The sequence below is a fragment of the Malaclemys terrapin genome, chromosome 11 (assembly GCF_027887155.1).
Source record: "Malaclemys terrapin pileata isolate rMalTer1 chromosome 11, rMalTer1.hap1, whole genome shotgun sequence".
NCBI classification, from domain to species: domain Eukaryota; kingdom Metazoa; phylum Chordata; order Testudines; family Emydidae; genus Malaclemys; species Malaclemys terrapin.
Window position 1 is genome coordinate 70,566,415 of NC_071515.1, and position 18,195 is coordinate 70,584,609.

At 49.4% G+C, this 18,195-nt stretch overlaps 1 protein-coding gene across 1 annotated transcript in view; it reads left to right on the top strand.

The window, feature by feature from the left end:
- Positions 1-367: 367 nt before the first annotated feature.
- Positions 368-18,195, top strand: part of LOC128845716 (uncharacterized) — a 91,843-nt gene continuing 74,015 nt past the window's right edge. Inside the window, exon 1 of the mRNA XM_054044646.1 lies at positions 368-450. The gene's annotated coding sequence lies outside the window, so the exon portion shown is untranslated. The remainder of the gene's footprint in view (positions 451-18,195) is intronic.

An 18,195-nucleotide genomic window follows, 5' to 3' on the forward strand; every position in this document is an offset into this window, starting at 1 on the left:
CTTTAGGCTGCAAGCTCTGTGCCTCCGCCTGGGGGCTACGGGGACATAGGCAGCAGCAACTCTGCCCGGTATCTCCGCGGGAACCGGCCTCCCATCGGCTCGCGGGGCGGGTGCCTGGCCCAGCTGCACCCCGCGCCGTGCTGCAGCCGGAGGCCGCTCCGCTCTGCCCATGAAAGGGCCGCCCCCCCCCCCCCCCCAGCCTGACAGAGGCTCCTGCTACCCAATCAGCTCCGCACGCGCCGCTCTCGCGCCCCCCTTCCCCGGGGTTGCCGTGGAGACGCACTAAACCAGGGGCTGACAACCGCTTGCAAAAGCCCAGTGGGGGTGGGGGATGCATCAGGCTTATTCTCCAGGCCAGGCAAGGTGCCGCTGCTGCTGCTGGAGCCGGGGCAGAGCGCGCACAACAAAGGCACAAGGCGAAGCATCCCAGGGAGACGCTGCAGCCGCCAGGTAAATAAAGCCCGGGCGCCGCAGGAGGGGAGGGGACCAAAGCCGCATGTACAAAGGAGGGAGGAAAAGCGGATTTGCAAAAGCTGACGGGGTCTTGCAGGGGCTGCAGGCGGTGGAGGGGGGTGTCACTCCGGTTTCCTTTCTGTGTTCAGTGAGAAAAGCAGCTGCTTTGTGCGCCAGCCACGCCAGTGATGTATCCCCCACCCCGGCTCCTGCCCAAGACCTGCCGATTGTGCGGTAGCCGCCCCCTGAGCCGGGCTGGGGGCCGGGAGCGTGCAGAGAAGCGAGCAAAGGCACAAAGTTGGGATTTGAGTTTCTCCCGAGCGTGGCGGGGAAAGGGGAGAAGGGGGCTGGGTTGGAAGGAAAAGCGCAGCTGGGTTGTTTGGGAGTGAAAATGCCCCAGAGGCTGAACGCCTCTCCTGGGTTTCCCCGAAGTTGCCTGGGGGGCTTTGCCAAGGCGGAAGGACTGGATGTGCCTTTCCCGGACTCCTTGATTACGAAGTTGCGATGCTAGTTTCCGTTAAATGCGTGAGCTCATCATGCTATAAGCGAGGGGAGAAAACTGACAGCTGCCCACAGCAATTAGTGACCAAGCCATGAATCTACTTGCAAGTCTGTCACTTGCAAGTCTCTTTCCTCCCTGCTGGGTAAGTCCTCCCCCTCCCACGGTATTTTCTCCTTGCCTGCCTGACAGGACTTGCAGGGGGTTCTGGGGGCGGATGGGTTAATGCCTTGTAACCCTCCTTCCTTTTCTGGGGTCTCTTCTCCGGGGCTGATCTAGAAAGGATTGTTAAGAAAAGCCTCTAGATTTGTACAGATTCTGGTTTAAAATGGTCCGATTTGGAAAGACACCCAGTACTTCATAGACAATCCATCTTCCCCATTCAGTGCTGTTGTATTGACCATGCCCTGCTTGATGGTTGAGCCAGAAAAATGCACCTTGCTAGGAGAAGATCTGCAACAAAGGCGAATGGCTGCATGGGGGTGATATAGAGAGCTACAAGACAGGAGCATCCTTCACTGCCCTAGTCATTTGTCTGGCTTGAAATAGCAAATGGTAGGAGAGGTGGTGGCTTTTTTTTTAATTAATTTACATTTCTGCTTTCCATTGCCACTAGCTATGCTTCCCCCTCCTCCGTTTTGGTCTCTCTCAGTTGCTCTTGGGTGAAATAGCCATTACCAGCTACTTCTGCATCCATCTCCTGGATTGTTTCACTGCGGGGGGCGGGTACCTCTTCCAAAACACATTCACCTCTTTGCTGGCAAGCATCTGATGCTCCAATAGCTGTCTCCTACCTGGGGAACCTGCATGCCAATTATGTACTTACTAGCTCTTTGTGACTGACAGTTAATAACACTTCCCATTGATGAATTCAAATGCATTGGTCTGGGAAGACTTTTCTCACGCCACTCCTTTTCTGAAAGCTGATGCTGCATAACGATTTAAATGAACCCTCATCACCGTTTTCTGATTGTATTGGTTGTTTAATAGCAGTAGTGGAGACAACTTTAAGAATTCACACATCAGCGGGGTAGAGAACACGTCCAATTATCGAGGAATTGGTTCTGTATGGACTAGATTATTTCTGCCATATATGTGTAGTAGTTTTATTGTTAAAAAAGGCTGAATAGCTTCCATCTAGCTCTTTAAATCTGCAGGATGCAAGTGAGTCATTTTTAATTAAATTTGCCATTCTGATTCATAATAGCCTCATCCCCAGAATGCTTTATTTCTGTGTAATGATGTCATACCCAAGCACCATTGACAAGGTTGTGCGTTTGAGTCCATTCAGGTTGAAGTTCCAGTGGATTATTGAAAAATGTCAGGTGCAACAAAATTCCCAAGAGGTTCTGTCAACAAAACAGGCAAAACCAGTCCTACCACTGTTAGTTACACTGCAGCAATTCACAGCTCTTCCTGAGGACTTGCTCCATTTCTCAGTTATACTTTCTCCTAAAAGCGTTACAAATAACAGCACAAAATATTCTTTAGTTGTATTAGAATAGTGTCTGCAGGCCCGTATAGTGATTTCTTCCATTGAATGCTTTCAGCCTGCTTTACAAACACTAACTCAGAGTACCCATGTGCACCAGGAAAGTATTATTGTTCCCATTCTACAGCTAGAAAAACTGAAGTACAGGCAGCTTAAATGACTTGCAGAGAAAGAGGCAGACCAGAAATAGAGCCCAGAGGGCTAGGCTCCCTAATTCTGTGGTTTAGCCACTTGCCCCACTCCCTGCCATTGCTTCCTAAAGTAACTAGCCACAGTGATATCGGTGGTTGCTATCAGTGCTGTATGCTTGGAGCATTTTGGGGAAATGTTGCCACACACGTAGAGGACAGGGTTTTTTTTTTTTGTTTTAGTGTGATAAGTGAGAAGGGTGGTTTTGCAATTAAGACAGGACTGGGGCTCAAGAGATTAGTATTGAGGTGGGAGCTAGGAAGGAGCCCCCCTCATGGAAGAGGGCCCATTGGCTAGGCACTGTACAGCCACCAAATAAATCAGGGGTCCCTGCACTGGAGGTTTAACAGCGCAGGTAGCAATAAGGTGGGTCCCAAACCCAGCTCTACCCCAAACTTCCTGGGTGACATGAATTGCCAAAGGTGCTCAGCACTCAATAACTCCTACCGCGACACTTGCGGCTAGCTACTCTCAAGAGCTTCCCCCACCGCCTCTTGGGAACTTTCAAGAGTCCGACCCTTTGTTTTGCAGCTCAAGTGGGAGCTTAGCTTGTTTGAAAAATCTGGTCCCGGATTGCAGGTGCTGAACTTCTTTTATACATGGCCCCAAGTTACTCTGCGACTCAGTGCCCTCTCCGTAAAAATAAGGATGCAGAACTGCTTCTTTTCTCTGGTGGGGTGTTTATCTTGTCCACTTAGACTCAAATGAGTCTATTTGATCAGCATTCCTTCCACCATTTGTCTTGCACACACTCCTTCTTCTCCCCCTCCCCCTTTTATTCAGCTGTCATTGTCTCATCATGAGAAACACTCTTTGGGCCAGCCCTGGCTTTTAGTATGTGCGTACAGCACCGAGCACCATGGAGTCCTGCTCCCTCATTAGGGCTTGTAGGCAGTAGCATAATATAAAATAAAGTATTCTTGCTCTGTGAACATATAGTGCCGAGCACCATGAGGTGCCAATTGAGATCACAGCCTCTAGATTCTTCTGGTATACGGCAGTAAATTCTAACAAGTGATACGTTTCATCTTATCTCTCTTATTTAGAGCATAGGAGCCTGGCCCAGCTCGCACTCACGCTGGTGTAAAACTGGAGTAGGCATAGGTCTACTCTATGCTGCAATCAGGGGGTAGGTGCAACCGGCGGTATATCTGAGCTAGCTTTCCTAGAACTAGTTCAGGTACCAATCACAATGAAATCACAGCAGCACACACTTCAGCATGAACTGTACAAGCCCATCTGGAGCCCTGGGTACTCAGCATAGGCCCAGGGTAAAGTCTGTGCCACTATGGCAGCTTCACTGCTAAGGGCACCTGTGCTAGCTAGATTTACAGCTAGCTCAGGTATGTATGTCCACCTCTCATTGTGATGTAGACATACCCTAAGTCAGGGGTAATCAATTATTTTTTGCCAAGGTCCAGATTTCTTGGTCAAGGAATAGTCAAGGTCCAGATGCCAGAGAAAATACAAACAATAACAACACTAATAATAAGTAAATAAAAAGATGTTCAGGAGTACTTGTGGCACCTTAGAGACTAACAAATTTATTAGAGCATAAGCTTTCGTGGACTACAGCCCACTTCTTCGGATGCATGAAGTGGGCTGTAGTCCACGAAAGCTTATGCTCTAATAAATTTGTTAAGTCTCTAAGGTGCCACAAGTACTCCTGTTCTTCTTTTTGCGGATACAGACTAACACGGCTGCTACTCTGAAACCTAAAAAGATGTTGTGGTTTGTTCAAATGTAACTAGCAGTCTGGATTTGTCCCTTGGACCACCTATTGACTACCCCTGCCCTAAGTCATCTGAAGTCAATGGAATTGCACTGGAGTAAGACTGATGTAAAGTGTGGGGGGAGGGAAATCAAGCCCCAGACCTAGAAGACAAAGTTTCTAGCTTCTGCGCTGGCTCTGTCACCAGCTTGTTGTCTGATCTTGGACAAGGCTCTAGACTTCTTGGCTTCAGTTTCCCCAGCTCTAAAACGGTGATAGCAAATCTCCACTTGCCTGTGTAGCCTGCTTGGAGATCAATGGTTACGTGCAAATGAGCACGATACACGTGTTTGCCGGCAGTGGAATGCTATTTTATTAGTAGCAGTATCACAGTAGCACCCGAGTGCCAGTTGTGGGCCACAGCCCCATTGTGCTAGGTGCTGGACAAACAAAACAAGGGGATGTTTGCCCAAAGGGCTTGCAGTCCAGAAGACAAGAGACAACAGGTGGAGACAGATGAGGGAGCCCAACAAAGAAATGAGACAGAATTGGTCAGGCAGTATTGGAACACTGACCAAATTCTCTCCTTGACTTTGGAGAAAATCCAGAGTAACTTCATTGACTACAGCTGAATTGCACCACTATAACTGAGGAGAGAATTGGCCCCTACCTGAGATGAAAGGAATGTGTTCCCTTGCTTCCCTTCCCTAGGAAGTACTGTACGACATTTGACACTTAGGGAAAGGTTTCCTGCTCACTAGTCTCTCTGCATGATCAGGCTGGTGCTTTCCCTTAAGAGTCTCGTTTTCCTAATAGGTGGAGGGGTTCTGCAGCTAGTTTGACAGAAAGTTCATATTTTGCAGCTGTCTAACTGGAACAATCCACTGTCCCCTGCATGACTAATGGGGCCCCAGTTCTGCCACGTGACCCTCCCAAGCTTCTGCACAAAGAGAAAACAAGGGGCTGACCATGCAGTCTTACACCAGCAGAGCACCACTGAGGACCTGACTTAGCTGGATGAGGATAAGATTGCTATGAGCTGCTAAGTGTAACTTGGGAGAAAAATGTTTGGCAGTCCTGTGATCATGTGTTGCCTGAGCTAGCGGGCAAGCAGGGGGGAGAGAGAGTGGGTTGGCCAATGGTGGGTGTATTGGGAAAACTGACCACTGTACAGAGAGCGGCATAAAGTACCACTTCAGTGGCGTATAGCTCTTGTTCCAAACCTTTGCTTGGGGAGTGAGGGGTGAATTTCACCCATTTTGCATTAAACCAGCATAAGTGACCCCGACAGATGCACCAGCATCTCTCACTTTGTCAACACGCCACTGTTAGCAGGATAACTATGGAACACTAGGGAGATACCACTGAGCTAGAGATCACAGGGATCCTGCAGGAGTACTAGCAAGAGTGGTGTGTACAGCAAGCAGCTTTTAAGAAGATAGTTTAGAGATGCCCAACACATAGAAGGGACGGACATGTGGTTTAATCAATTTACATTTGGAAAATTACACCTTGTGAATTACAGTATGTGGTAGGATCAGGAATAAGTCTATTGTTTTAATTTCTGCATCATTGCACAAGTCATGAGATTGTGTCCCCGCTTTGGAGTATGGGTTAGTTGCCAAGTGGCTTGGGGCTACCCAGAATTCACATGTTATCTCACGCTACTCTTCCATGCAGTAGTCTCTTACACACACACACACACTCTCTCTCTCTTTTCTAGGCTGTATCATTTTCACCTCTGCAACACAACATTGAACCATTGGGTCAGCATCGAGTCCAGCAGAATAGAAACAGGTCATTTTCCATAAAACCTTTAGCAGTCCCCTGTGAAGGGGGTTGGCACCAAACATTAGTTATACAGGTACTAGGTGGAAAGCAATGAAACTAAAGGAAAGTTGAGGTGGAATCTGTCAAAGCTTCCTGAAAGCGCAGTGTGTATCTGGCTACAGAAGTCCATCCAGGACAGTGGTGGAACACCATAGCCTAGTGCTTTCAAAGTTAGACTGAACAAAGAGTGAGAAGGGTAGGGTAGGGTAGGATCCTGCCCTTGCAGGAGGGTTTTATAAGTTACTTCTCGCTCCTATGAATCCAAGGAGCATGTGTCCTAAAAATGAGCTGCTGGGCCCTAGGAGTTCAATCTATCTTTTCTCAGCTCAAGCCATCTTCTCCACAGTGCTGAAAGCTGTCCTGGAACCGTACAGAGCAAGCTTAGCTGTAGGGCTTCTATCATTGAGCATTAGCCAATTGCTGTCAGATCGGATTAGTTCAGTGTCACATGAGCACTCATTTATGTTAATGCAAATGCAGCATGACTGCCCCATAACACTGATTGAATGATTGTGTTTACAGCCCCATCCTCGGGATAATTAAAAGGGAGGTTCTGATTATGAAACCATGGACTTCCCCAAGGTGACTCCTCTTGCTCTGGTTGCTGCTGCTGAAGAGTCTAACTGGGAATTTTTTGTCCATTTGGGGTTTGGGCAGCAGGGGAAGAAAGATGGAGGGTGTTTGGTTTCAGTACAGTTATATGTAGTTAGCACTGATGTAGCTACGCGATTGTCCTCTATTGCACCACAGAGCGTGTACAGTATGGGTAGCAACAGTGCAAGCTTCCCACACTTTGCCCCTCCCAATGCACCCCAACCCTGGCCAGAATAGCTCTCTCCATAGAGAGTTCTTGGCCTCTGAGGAGACTTCACACAAGGGTATCATTTCTGGGGACCCTGGTCCAGTAGGGAGCTGGACTGAGACTCACGCAACCCATTCCACAGATACAGGGGAGGTTAAAAAAAAAATTATGCAGAGAATCTTATATACACATGGCCCAGTGTGTGACATGAGCGTATTGATGACACTAAGATGGCATGATGCAGCCCGAAATGCTTATGCAAGCTAACACACACAAGTTCTGTTCAACAGCTCCATGCTGCCTGTTTTTCCTTAGGGTATCTGCAGATTTGAAGAGGAAAGTGTCTGTGCCCAGGATTCAAAAGTTACATTGGTCCACGGGCTGTGAGGTGTTAGAAGAGGTCTTTGCTTAGGGTCAAGACAGCTCTGCTGCTCAGAGGAATCAGCGACTGTGGCAAGGGCTGATGGCTCATGAGCCAGCAATGGAAAGCTAGGAACCTCAGAAGTTGTGTGTAGCGGACATTCAGCACCCTTGACAAGTTAGGTAACAGCCATGCTTTAGTGATCCATACTCAGTGAGCGGTCACTGCGGGAGTCACTTTGACAGAACAGAGCTACACTTTCAAGGCCAGGAAAGGTTTCTGTCCCTAAGCTTGGAGCAGTGATCAGAAACAAGCAGCTTTTAGGCCAAGTGCATCCATACCAAGCTTAACTTTAAAAGGGGGGTGGGGGGGCGGAGAAAGGAGGGAGGTCTTTTCTCATGACTAACTCAAGTCATGGCTGGAGCATTAATTGGCTATTTGATGAATCTAACAAATTAGAGATAGAAGAGACCAACTGGCTAGATGACCTCATTGTGGGGACAGTATATTTAGTCCAGTCCAGGTTTGATTCCACTATAGAGCTTTATTCCAATAAACTACTAAAATTGCTTCTCTTTCCCCAAAGGTAACTCAACAAAGCCTTTTAGTCGCATGTTGTGTATTTACATTTTGCAAATGAATCTTTCCGGGATTGAAAATGTGTCTAGCACCTAGATTTCCAAGCTCCCTGCATGCTTACGGAGCCGTCTGCCCTTCAGGAGACACGTGCAACTGCAGCAGATGCTAGTGGGAGTTCCACATATGTATTGAGGGAAGAACCTGACCCTTTGGAACTGCCTTGTGAAGTGAATAGCCGTGGTGCCAATATGCAGAACACATGGTTAGAGCCATGCCAGGGAATGACACACTCATCTCTTGGCTTTTCAAGGATCCATGAGCAATTTTGGCCAAGCATCACATCAGGAGCCATTTGTTCACCAAACATTGACAAAGTGGGGTCGCTTTGTAATATAAAGACATTTAGCAATCCAAATAGTCAATCATTAGGCAAAAGCTGACGATAGTTTTGACTGCAAGCGAATCATGTGATCATCAAGGCCGAACTCTTGCTGAGCTCACTTCCATTCAGGGTGCCAGGTTCTTCCTTCGGGGAGAGAGGATGTTTGGGAGAAGGTTATTTGTGGAACTTAGTGTCTTTGAGCTAATGTATCAATCACTCAGTAAAGATGATTTCAGTGAGCCAACATAGCAGAAGACCCTCTGGCATAGCTCCCGTTTCCTAGACACTGGTTGTATGTTTGCAGTGTTGTTGGATCCAGGACATGAGAGACAAGGTGGTGAGGTAATGCAGAGCTCTGTGTAAGCTCGAAAGCTTGTCTCTTTCATCAACAGAAGTTGGTCCAATAAAAGGGATTACTTCACTCATTGTCTCATTAGTTGAGAGTGTCATATCCAGTCAGTAGATCTGTTGTGACAGATTTAGTCACAGAATTCATAGTCTGATTTATTAAAGACAAGGTAGGTGAGGTAATATCTTTTATTGGACCAATTTCTGTTGATGAAACAAGCTCTCTCTCTCTCACCAACAGAAGTTGGTCCAATAAAAGATATTGCCTCACCCACCTTGTCTCTCTAATAGCCTAGGACCAGTACAGCTACAGCTACACTGAATAGCCTGATTTATGAAAAACCAACAGCCAGAACTTGGTGGGGGAGGTCTTCAATCTCCCCACGTTACAGCATGGCTTTGTAGAGAGGTGTGCCTGAGAAATGGCCCATGGGTAAGATGGCTGGGTTTAGAAATGTGACAAAAGTACTGATTGAGGAATATTTTCAACCAGACTTGTGCAGATGGCCCAGAGCAGAGCTAGCCCCATCCCAGATGGGGAAGGCAGACTCATAGGAGTTATATATAGTACATGGAACAGCTGGATTTTGTAGCAAGATTAAGGCTGGGTCCTTGAAATCCAGATAGCAGTGAATCAGTGACCAGACATCACAGCATACGGCTGATTGATAGCGTTCCCCTCATACTTGGCTTAGGCACTGCCCCGAAGAGGTCTCCTCCTCCTCTCCCAACTGGCACTTGGTAGAATGTTGATCTTGACCTTCAAAATACTTTATGTTCTTGCTTTGATGGTGCCAGAGTTACGTCAGGGGGCAAAGGAGGAGTACAAATACTTTTCCAACAGAAAACAAGCAAGCAAATATTTTACATACACCACTTGAATCACTAATTACGTCTGGTGGTTAATCAGGGTGTGGGAAGAACACAGCAGCGGCAGATTTGTTCTCAAATTGTACGTCTCTAGACAGAAATTTTCACAGGCACCAAGTACGTGTGCTGTACAAAGATCAGCACCTGCAAAGCAAGGTGTAGCCCAGTGAAGAGTGCCCTGGCTTATTCCCTTTGCTTCTGCAAATGGAGGGGACTGAGATCTGGCAGACTGCCCTTGGGGAACAGGGAGTGGAGTAGAACCTAGGCTCTGTAGCATCATCTCCTTCCCTCCTCCTAGGAGCCTGCAGAAATCCCTCCACTTGAGCTCTGAACGAAGCAAAGTGACTCCACAGAGCGTGAGGGAGGCTGGAGCCATGGACCATCCATTCTCTGCAGCATCATTCTCTGCTCAACTCCCAGATTAGACAGTGCTACTCTGGCTCCAAGGAAAGAGGCCACAGAATGGTGCAGAGTGGCTGAGCTTTCCTTACAGACACCCCCATGATTCTTTGGCTTTTCCCTACCGATCTGCAACACTGGGAGGCCTCACCCCCAGCTCACCCACCTGAGGGGACTCTATCAGGTGAGAATTGTTAGGCTCTGTTCCAGCAGATTATCCTTCCTAAATCCCTCTGTCACTCAGAGCTCTGCTGCATACAGACCTCCTGCTATTTCCCTGTTCCATCAACTCAAGGAGAAAGCATCAGCCTTCTGATGCAGAGTTCAAACCTCCTGCACACAAGTGCAGGGTGCTGCCTGCGACAGGGAGATTTTTCCATTGCTAGGGCACTGCTTGTAATTAGCAATGCTATTAGCAGATAGTTGTCAATATCATAGTACCATTGGGGCCGTGTTTGTCTTTGCCCCGGGAAACAATCTGAACGCTTGGCATGCCAAGATACCAAAAAAAAAAAAAAAGTAATGTATCTCCACTGTTATTTTTGCTGTTGTAGTTTTAACCTTAATTGGCATGGCCACGAATTGAATAATAATAATATAATATAAGGAGATATTCCTATCTCATAGAACTGGAAGGGACCCTGAAAGGTCATCGAGTCCAGCCCCCTGCCTTCACTAGCAGGGCCAAGTACTGATTTTTGCCCCAGATCCCTATGTGTCCCCCTCAAGGATCAAACTCACAACCCTGGGTTTAGCAGGCCAATGCTCAAACCACTGAGCTATCCCTTGATTGTAAACAAATCTGGAAGATAGCCTTTAGCTTTCCATACTGCTCCAGGAGATCCACAGTGGAATCTTTATTGCTCATTTTGCATGAATCTGCCCTGGTTATACCCACAATCCTGTTCAGTTGTACACTGCTAGAGTGCGGTCAAGGATTTGTGGGTCTTTTTTGATAGAGCAGTACTAGTCATAGAAGCTGTGTACTAGAATGCAGCATTGCTTGTGGAAGCCGTTTAAGGCTGGACCATATTTTTGGAAATAGTTGCTTTATGCTCTGAGGAATCAGATGCCCTCACAGCTTACTTTATATCTGAAAGATTAGGAAAGTGTCTTTAGGCAGACTGATGCATGTAAGCAAAAATACAGGGAGGCAGGGATGCTGGAACAATTTGTATAGTAAGGGTGCTGAGAGCCACTGAACCAAACTGTAAACCCCGTATATAATGGAAACCACTTCAAGCCAGGGGGTGCAGCAGCTCCCCCAGAACTCCTACTTCAATCCCAGGCATGTCAGCCAAGATGGTGACTGTCACACCCCCCAAAAGAAAAGTTAACATCCAGCACCCGACCTTTTGCCTAGGGTTGGTAAAACACAGAGTCCTTCAGGATGACTTTCTAAAGCCAACTTCATCTTTGCCAGAGTTCCACTGAGCCATATTCAGAAGTATGAGTAGCAGCTTGAGGGCACTCCAAGTTTATACAGGTGTAACAGCAATGGCTCACCAGTAGCCAATGGAGTCCCTCCAGATTTACGGCAGTGTAACAAAGCAGAAGGTAGCTCGTGACTTTAGGAGGGTTATAAGGGAGGAATTTAGGTCCCCGGAGTTCATTTGGGTGTTCCTGGGAAGAGAAGAGCCCACGGAAGGCTTGTTCAGCAATCAGCTCCTTATTACACTCCTTGGGATGGGATGGGGGAGGGAAAGCTCTTACTCAAGACAGTTTAGTAAGGAGGATGAAGTCCACTATGAGCACATGTAGGGTTGTGAACAAGGACGCCAAGTGGCAGGTGCTAGAGAAAGCTTGTGTATTAAGAGGGTCTCTTTGGCAGGACAGCAGGAAGGGGACAGGAAGGTTTCAGCACCTCTGTATAGATGTCTGGGCAAAACACAGGCTATTTCCTTGGGGCTGGGGCGAGGGGAAGAGAGGGACACTTAAAGCCTTAGTGCAAGACATCAACCAGGGCTGGTTTTAACTGGCGAGGGACAGGTAGGACTCTTCTGAGGAAGCTGCTCTCAAAGTTACTGATTATTTACCTGTCTGAGACAAGGCCGTATTGCGTAAAAGAAAATAAAGACACCCTAACCCTCATTATACCCACAGCAGCCTGCACAGGTAAATAATCCCACACCTTTGTGTTGTTACCATCTGCCAATTTGTTTCCAGAGCTTTCAGTGGGAGAATCCTACTCGCTCAACATTGTCAAACAGCCTCCTCATTGACTGCCATGAGTTTGGCCTCTCAGATGCAGTTGGCCAGGTTCAATCTTACTCTTAGGAAGTCATTTGGACACCTGGATATCAAAGCTGGCTATGTAACACCTCTCCTAGAGGATGGGAGAGCAGCGTACAGCATTAGGGCTTGTCTTCAGTGCAGCACCCATTGCTAGTTAGCACCGAGCTAGCCTAGTGCGAGTGAGTACTTGCATCAGCACCCCTCCCCCTGGGCCAGTTAGCTCAAGTTTAAAGCACCACATAACTCCAGCTGGAGATTGCATGCGGCTAGCAGTCAGGTTAGGGGAAACACTCCCATAAACACAGCAGCAAAGACAAGCGCTATCAAATAATAACTTACTGTAGCACTTTCATCTGTAGATCCCAAAATGCTGTAGAAAGGAGGACAAAGTATATGCAAAATAACACAATGCTGTACGCAGATAGTGTCCCCACCCTGCTCTGAGCACACACACACAGAACATATTGCTAAACTTACCCCCTTCCTAGGATGCAGATTTATCAGCTACTAAAACAACAATCACACCCAGTTGGCTATTTCTAGAGCATCCCACAGCCCTGCCTTCATATTTGTTCTTCATAGTCTCCAAGCCCTTCTGATTCTCTCGTTGGTGCTAAGTGAATACACCTGCTTGTATAAGTGAGCAGCAGTTTACCTTGCACCTTCATGTGGAGTTCAAGTAGCTGGTAAAGGGGTTTCACAGCAGACTCCTGCCTCTCTCTGCAGGGACACAATCTGCTGCCCTGTGATATCTGCACACAGGGGTTAGCTCTTGGTGTGCTGGAGGATGGCCTAGCTGGTACCACCAGACTCAGAGACCTCCTGGTCTATGATCAGAGGGACTGGGTAAACCCCACAGGGCTCAGCCAGAGCATGGGGCTGCCTGCCCTGCACGTCCCCGTTGTGTGCTCCAGGCAGTAAGGGCAGCCTTCCCTCCTGCTTCTCTTGCTGTCCTCAAGTGGGTCCTGCAGGAGGATGCACCCCACCCATCCCTCAACCCTGGCCCTCCAGTCACTGGACCCCTGTCCCCCGAGTCTCCCTGGCTACCCCTGTCATGCCACCTGAGCCTGCGCCACAGCCATGCCCACCTCAGAACCATGCCCTCAGAACATCTGTATGCGCTGTGTTTCATATCATCCACTTCTTCACCCTCGCGTCCTGCCCCGACACCAAGTGGTAGGACCTGTGACCACCTGAGGAGGGCAAGGAACCCCAGTGGGCCAGCCTGTACTCCACTCTAGTTCCAAGGCTGGCTATGGATATTAGCTGGTGGCTCCTGCGCAGAGCCGTGAGTACAGGTGTGTACCTAGTGCAGTTCACGAACCCCTGCAAACATCAGGTTGCAGCCCCTCTTCCCGCTTCTCTAGAACCTCTTACTGAGGGTCTGGCTGCACATCTCCCTGCACCTCCTGATTTATGCACACCCCATTCATGGCCCACAAAGTCACAGGACCTCCTCGTCAACCTCCTCTTGGCGCTGGCCAAGATGGCCGTCTATCACTCCAGGAGGAAGAAGCTGGAACGGGGGATGGGTGTGTGTGTGCTCTGCAGCTGTGGGCCTATTTCTGGTCCCTTGTCCACTCACGTCTCCAGGCAAAGTTCCTTATGGCAGTGTCCGCTTACTTCTTAGATGCCTCTGAGGAGGCATAGATGCTGTCTGGGGTTCTCTGCTCAGTGTCCCTCTCGGGGTCCCTCATTTTAAATCTTTGACTTCACTCCCAATCCTATTTTCTCTTTTGTTGTCCCAAGTATTCACTTGTGTTCTGGATTTAGTGGGTCCATTAGTTGAGGGAGTGGGCCTTTTGTTATGGGTGGGCCTAGACCTGCCTGTCCCCGTACTTGCAAATAGTACAAAGGGGTCAACGTTCCAAGTGCATCGCCCCCATAATGGGTTAGAGTATCAAAAGAGCTCAGCTGCTATCAAAACAGGGCCCAGGTTTCCAAAGCCCCAAACACACTGAGCTGTTTTGAAAATCCTGGCCTCTTATTTTGGTGTTGAAATAGGAGCAGAGCTTTTCTGAAAACGTGGCCCCAGTTGTGGGTGCTGAGCCCTTTTGAGAATCTGGCTCATGGAGCTATTTGGTGGAGGATCTCAAAGTGCTTTCCAGAGGTATTATTAGACCTTGTTCTATCAAGAGAAACTGAGGCACAGTGAAGTCAAGTAACTGCCAAATGCTACAGAGCACGACAGGGGCAGAACCGGAACCCATGTCTGCTGACTCCCGGTCCTAGGACTGGACTCTATTTCCTCTCATATGTAATTATGCAGTAAAAATAACATAGATAATCTTCATTAGATTATCTACATATGAAAACATATACATTGTGTTATAAATTATGCTAATGTGTAAAAATTCCCAGTAACAAAGTACATCCATGCACTGGCGTTTGCCACATACAAAATTTAACAGCTGTCTAATTCCATTGACGTCAGTAGGAGTGCCACAGATGGAAGAAGTGCAGAATGTGTAATAAGAGATGCACAGGGCGGATTAGAGAGAATTGAGTACAGAGAATGGCTGGAACCTAAATTCATCCTTAAAATAGAAGACCTCTTATTTTACCCATGTGCAATTTACAGATGTCCAGCAATTCTGACCTACGTAAAAACAGCCAGTTATAACCTGAAAGTTGAGAAAAGGATGGGTCCTAAAAGACTGTGGGCACTTAAAGAGCTGCTGTCACCACAGTATTGGAGCATGTCAGACTTTTTAACAAAAAGAACAGGAGTACTTGTGGCACCTTAGAGACTAACAAATTTTTAACATGTCTTCCCCACAGCCCTGGGAATTAGGGCTATGCTACTATCTCCATTTTATAGATGGGAAACTGAGGCACAGAGAGACTTGCCCAAGGTCATATGGAAATCTGTAGTAGAGCAGGGATTTGAACCCACACCTCCCCAATCCTAGGCTAGTCACATAATCACTGGACTGGATTGTCCTTCCACTTGTTGATGGGGGTGGAGATGCATCCCTACCTGGCTTTTTGTGGGGCAGGTTGGGCAATATAATCACCCAGGGGAGGTGGGACTCCCCAGCACTGCCACATTCTCGCTTTGCAACACATCGTACTCCCGCTGAAGTCTCTGGCCAGACTTGCTTCGATCTCCCGGAAGGCTGGATCAGACCCTATATTACATAGTAAGACACAGCACCTCCCAGTGCCTCCGTTTACCCCTCTGTAAGCAACATTGGAAATCCCCCCTGAAGCTGCCACGGGGTGGGGATTACAGGCTAGGGGGCCCACCCCCAATAAGACAACTGCAGGGAGGGGAGGGGGCCTTCATGGGTTCTGGTGGCTCAGCTGCATACTTCTTGAGGCCAGTTAGTCCCATTAAGATCATGTAAAATCACCCAGGGTGCACATGCATTTCCCGCCTCTCCCACTGCTGAGGCGGCTCCCAGTCTTCACAGTACTGGCCCAGGCAGGAACATGGAGCTGGTGGCAGCTCAAGGTTGGGGTGGGGATGAGAGGTGAGCGCCTAGGTCCTGCCTGCTGATATGGCTCCAGGTGGAGGCATCTGAAATAGAAAACTTGCCCTTCCCCTCCTTTTTCACCTACCAGAGCCATTTGTTTGTATCAGGCCTTCTACACACACCCACACACACACCCACACACACCCCTCAGTGCCGTGGTGGGCCCTGGAGGCCACACTGCATCCTCCCTGCTGTTTAATGGTGGAAGGAGGCAGCTCCTCCATCTCACTTGCCCCTGTCTTATCTGCAGTGCTGTCCTGCCCTCTTCCCCTCTCCCCGTCTGCTGTACCCCTCGCCTTCAGCCCAGGCCTCTACATTCCTCTCACCAGAAGCGACTTGTGGGGAGGCATGTGGGGTCATGTGACCCTCCCACCCCCCGATTTCTGCCTTCCATTTAGCACAGAGGTTTTCAAACTGCGGGGCGCACCCCCCTAGTTTGAAAACCATCGCCTCCTGCCAGGAGCTGGCGGATCAGAAGCTGGGTGGAGCCGTCCGGCCCAGTCGGGGCCCTGGCTCTCCGTGCTGTGGGAGCTGGAGCACTGCCTGACTGCCAGAAGCCCTCCCTGCCCTGCTCCCCAAGCCAGGCCACCTCTGCACAGCTGGGCGCTCCCCAGGCAGGGCAGGCAGCACTGCTCCGAGCTGCACCCCGATGCGCTCTTGCCTTTCCCCTGAAGGAGCGCAGTGCCGGCTGGCGATGCCCCCGCAGCCGGCCCCTGCCCGCCGAGCCCAGCTGCCATGAGATGCTCCCTGAGGTGCTCGCTCGCCGCTGCCCTGGCGCTCCTGGCTCTGCTGCTGTTCCTCAGCCCAGAGGCGACACGTAGGGCAGTCACGTGCCCCCTTTAAATTGTGCCCCCCCCATCAAGAGTTACACGTCATCTCTGCCTCTCACCTCCTCCCTGTGCCTGTGTTCGCTCATTAATCACCTCCCCAGGTACCCGTCCTGCGGCTACGCTCTCATCCCATGCCGGCGTGGCTGATTAGCTGGACACGGGGCCACCCACAGTGAAGAAGGATGTGCTGTCTGTGCTTGACACAGCACTTCCTCTGTCTGATTGGAGGGCACCTCTGAGCCCAGCTGAGCTGCTTCAGAGCGCGGTGTTGGCACCTCAGAGGAAGGCCTGGCACGGAGGCAGGTGTTTCTGAGTAATGACTGTTCCTGAAAGAGGTGCCCACGTCCAGCCCTACTGTGAGTCAGGTATCACACCTAAACAGCCAGACCCATGCGAGGTTACTCTCCAGGAGCGTCTGTGGGCAGCAGTGGAGACTAACCCTTACCCACCCATTGTGTTTTTGGCAGGCGCTGGTCTTTTCGTGGCCTGTTCCCTTGCGGGTGTGTAGCAGGGTCTGGGGGCAGGTGCGTTTGTAGGAGCAGAGCAGAGAGCACGCTGAAGGGGCGGGTGTGCAGCACAGAGGGGAAGGTGAGTGTACAGCAGAGATGGGTGAGAGGTGCGTTGTGGGGTTTATAGCAGAGAGGGAAGCTGGCAGAGGTCCAGCAGCCCCAAAGAACTGGTGATGGCAAGAGCGTGTGCTTTGCTCAGAAAGGGCAAATGGATTCCACAAGTGCTCCCAGGTGACCGGTGGAGGGGCCCTGCATATAAATGCCGGGAGCTTTTGAGACTGGCACAGGGAGCACAAAAGCAGCAGGCCAGCGGCACCATTGCGTGTGACAAAGAGTCAGGAAGAAAAAGCCTCACTCCTAAATAGATTTTTCCCCTCTTTGTTGTGGCTGCGGCTATTCGTTGCCATGGCACCACAATTATTAGAAGGGGCCAATGGGTTTAACTGCCCTGGCTTCAGCGGAGTTATGCCAGGGTTGAATTTGGCCCATAGATTTTAATTACCATCCACTAAGGACAAGATCCGATGGGACTGCACTGATTTTATTTTCTCTTAATTTATTACAGTGCTCTGGGTGCAGACTAACTTTTCCGGCTCAATGTTTATTCTTGATTCACTTTGCCTTGCAACAGGAAGAGCGAGCGCCATGATAAACAGACTGCGGGGGCGGCAGGTGTCAGTGCAGCTGGCGTCCTACGCCGGCACGTTGGGTCTGATTCTCCTCTCGCTCACGCGAGGGTGACTTCATCGACTTCAGCAGTTATTTACACCCGGGGAAGTGAGAGGAGAATCCCGGCCCAGTGTGCTGCAGCTGCTTACGGAAGCCTCCCACTGTTATCCTTAGACGTCTTGCAGCAGCAGCAATACATGCTGCCTTTCCTCCCTCTCCATTATCCCTGGGCGCAAAGCTGTGAAGAGTGCAGGCAAGACAGAGGCTCATGCGGCCAGGATTCCAGCAGCTCCTGAACCAGATGTGGAGCCTTAGCAGTAAAAGGAACCAGAGGGTTTGGTGCGTATCCCATCTGTCGTGGGATATTTGCCATGCAGCCTTCAGTTCCTGCGTGTTGCTTTGGGCCGTTATACAGGGCAACAGGCCAGCTGTCAGGTCTGGATCTGCACACCCACAAGGCCTGGGCATGCTCCGATCTGGAGGCTTTGGCCCCACCTCTAATTCATACACTTACTTGGATCCAGGGGCCTCCTTCACCTTCTTACATCTGCAGCAGGA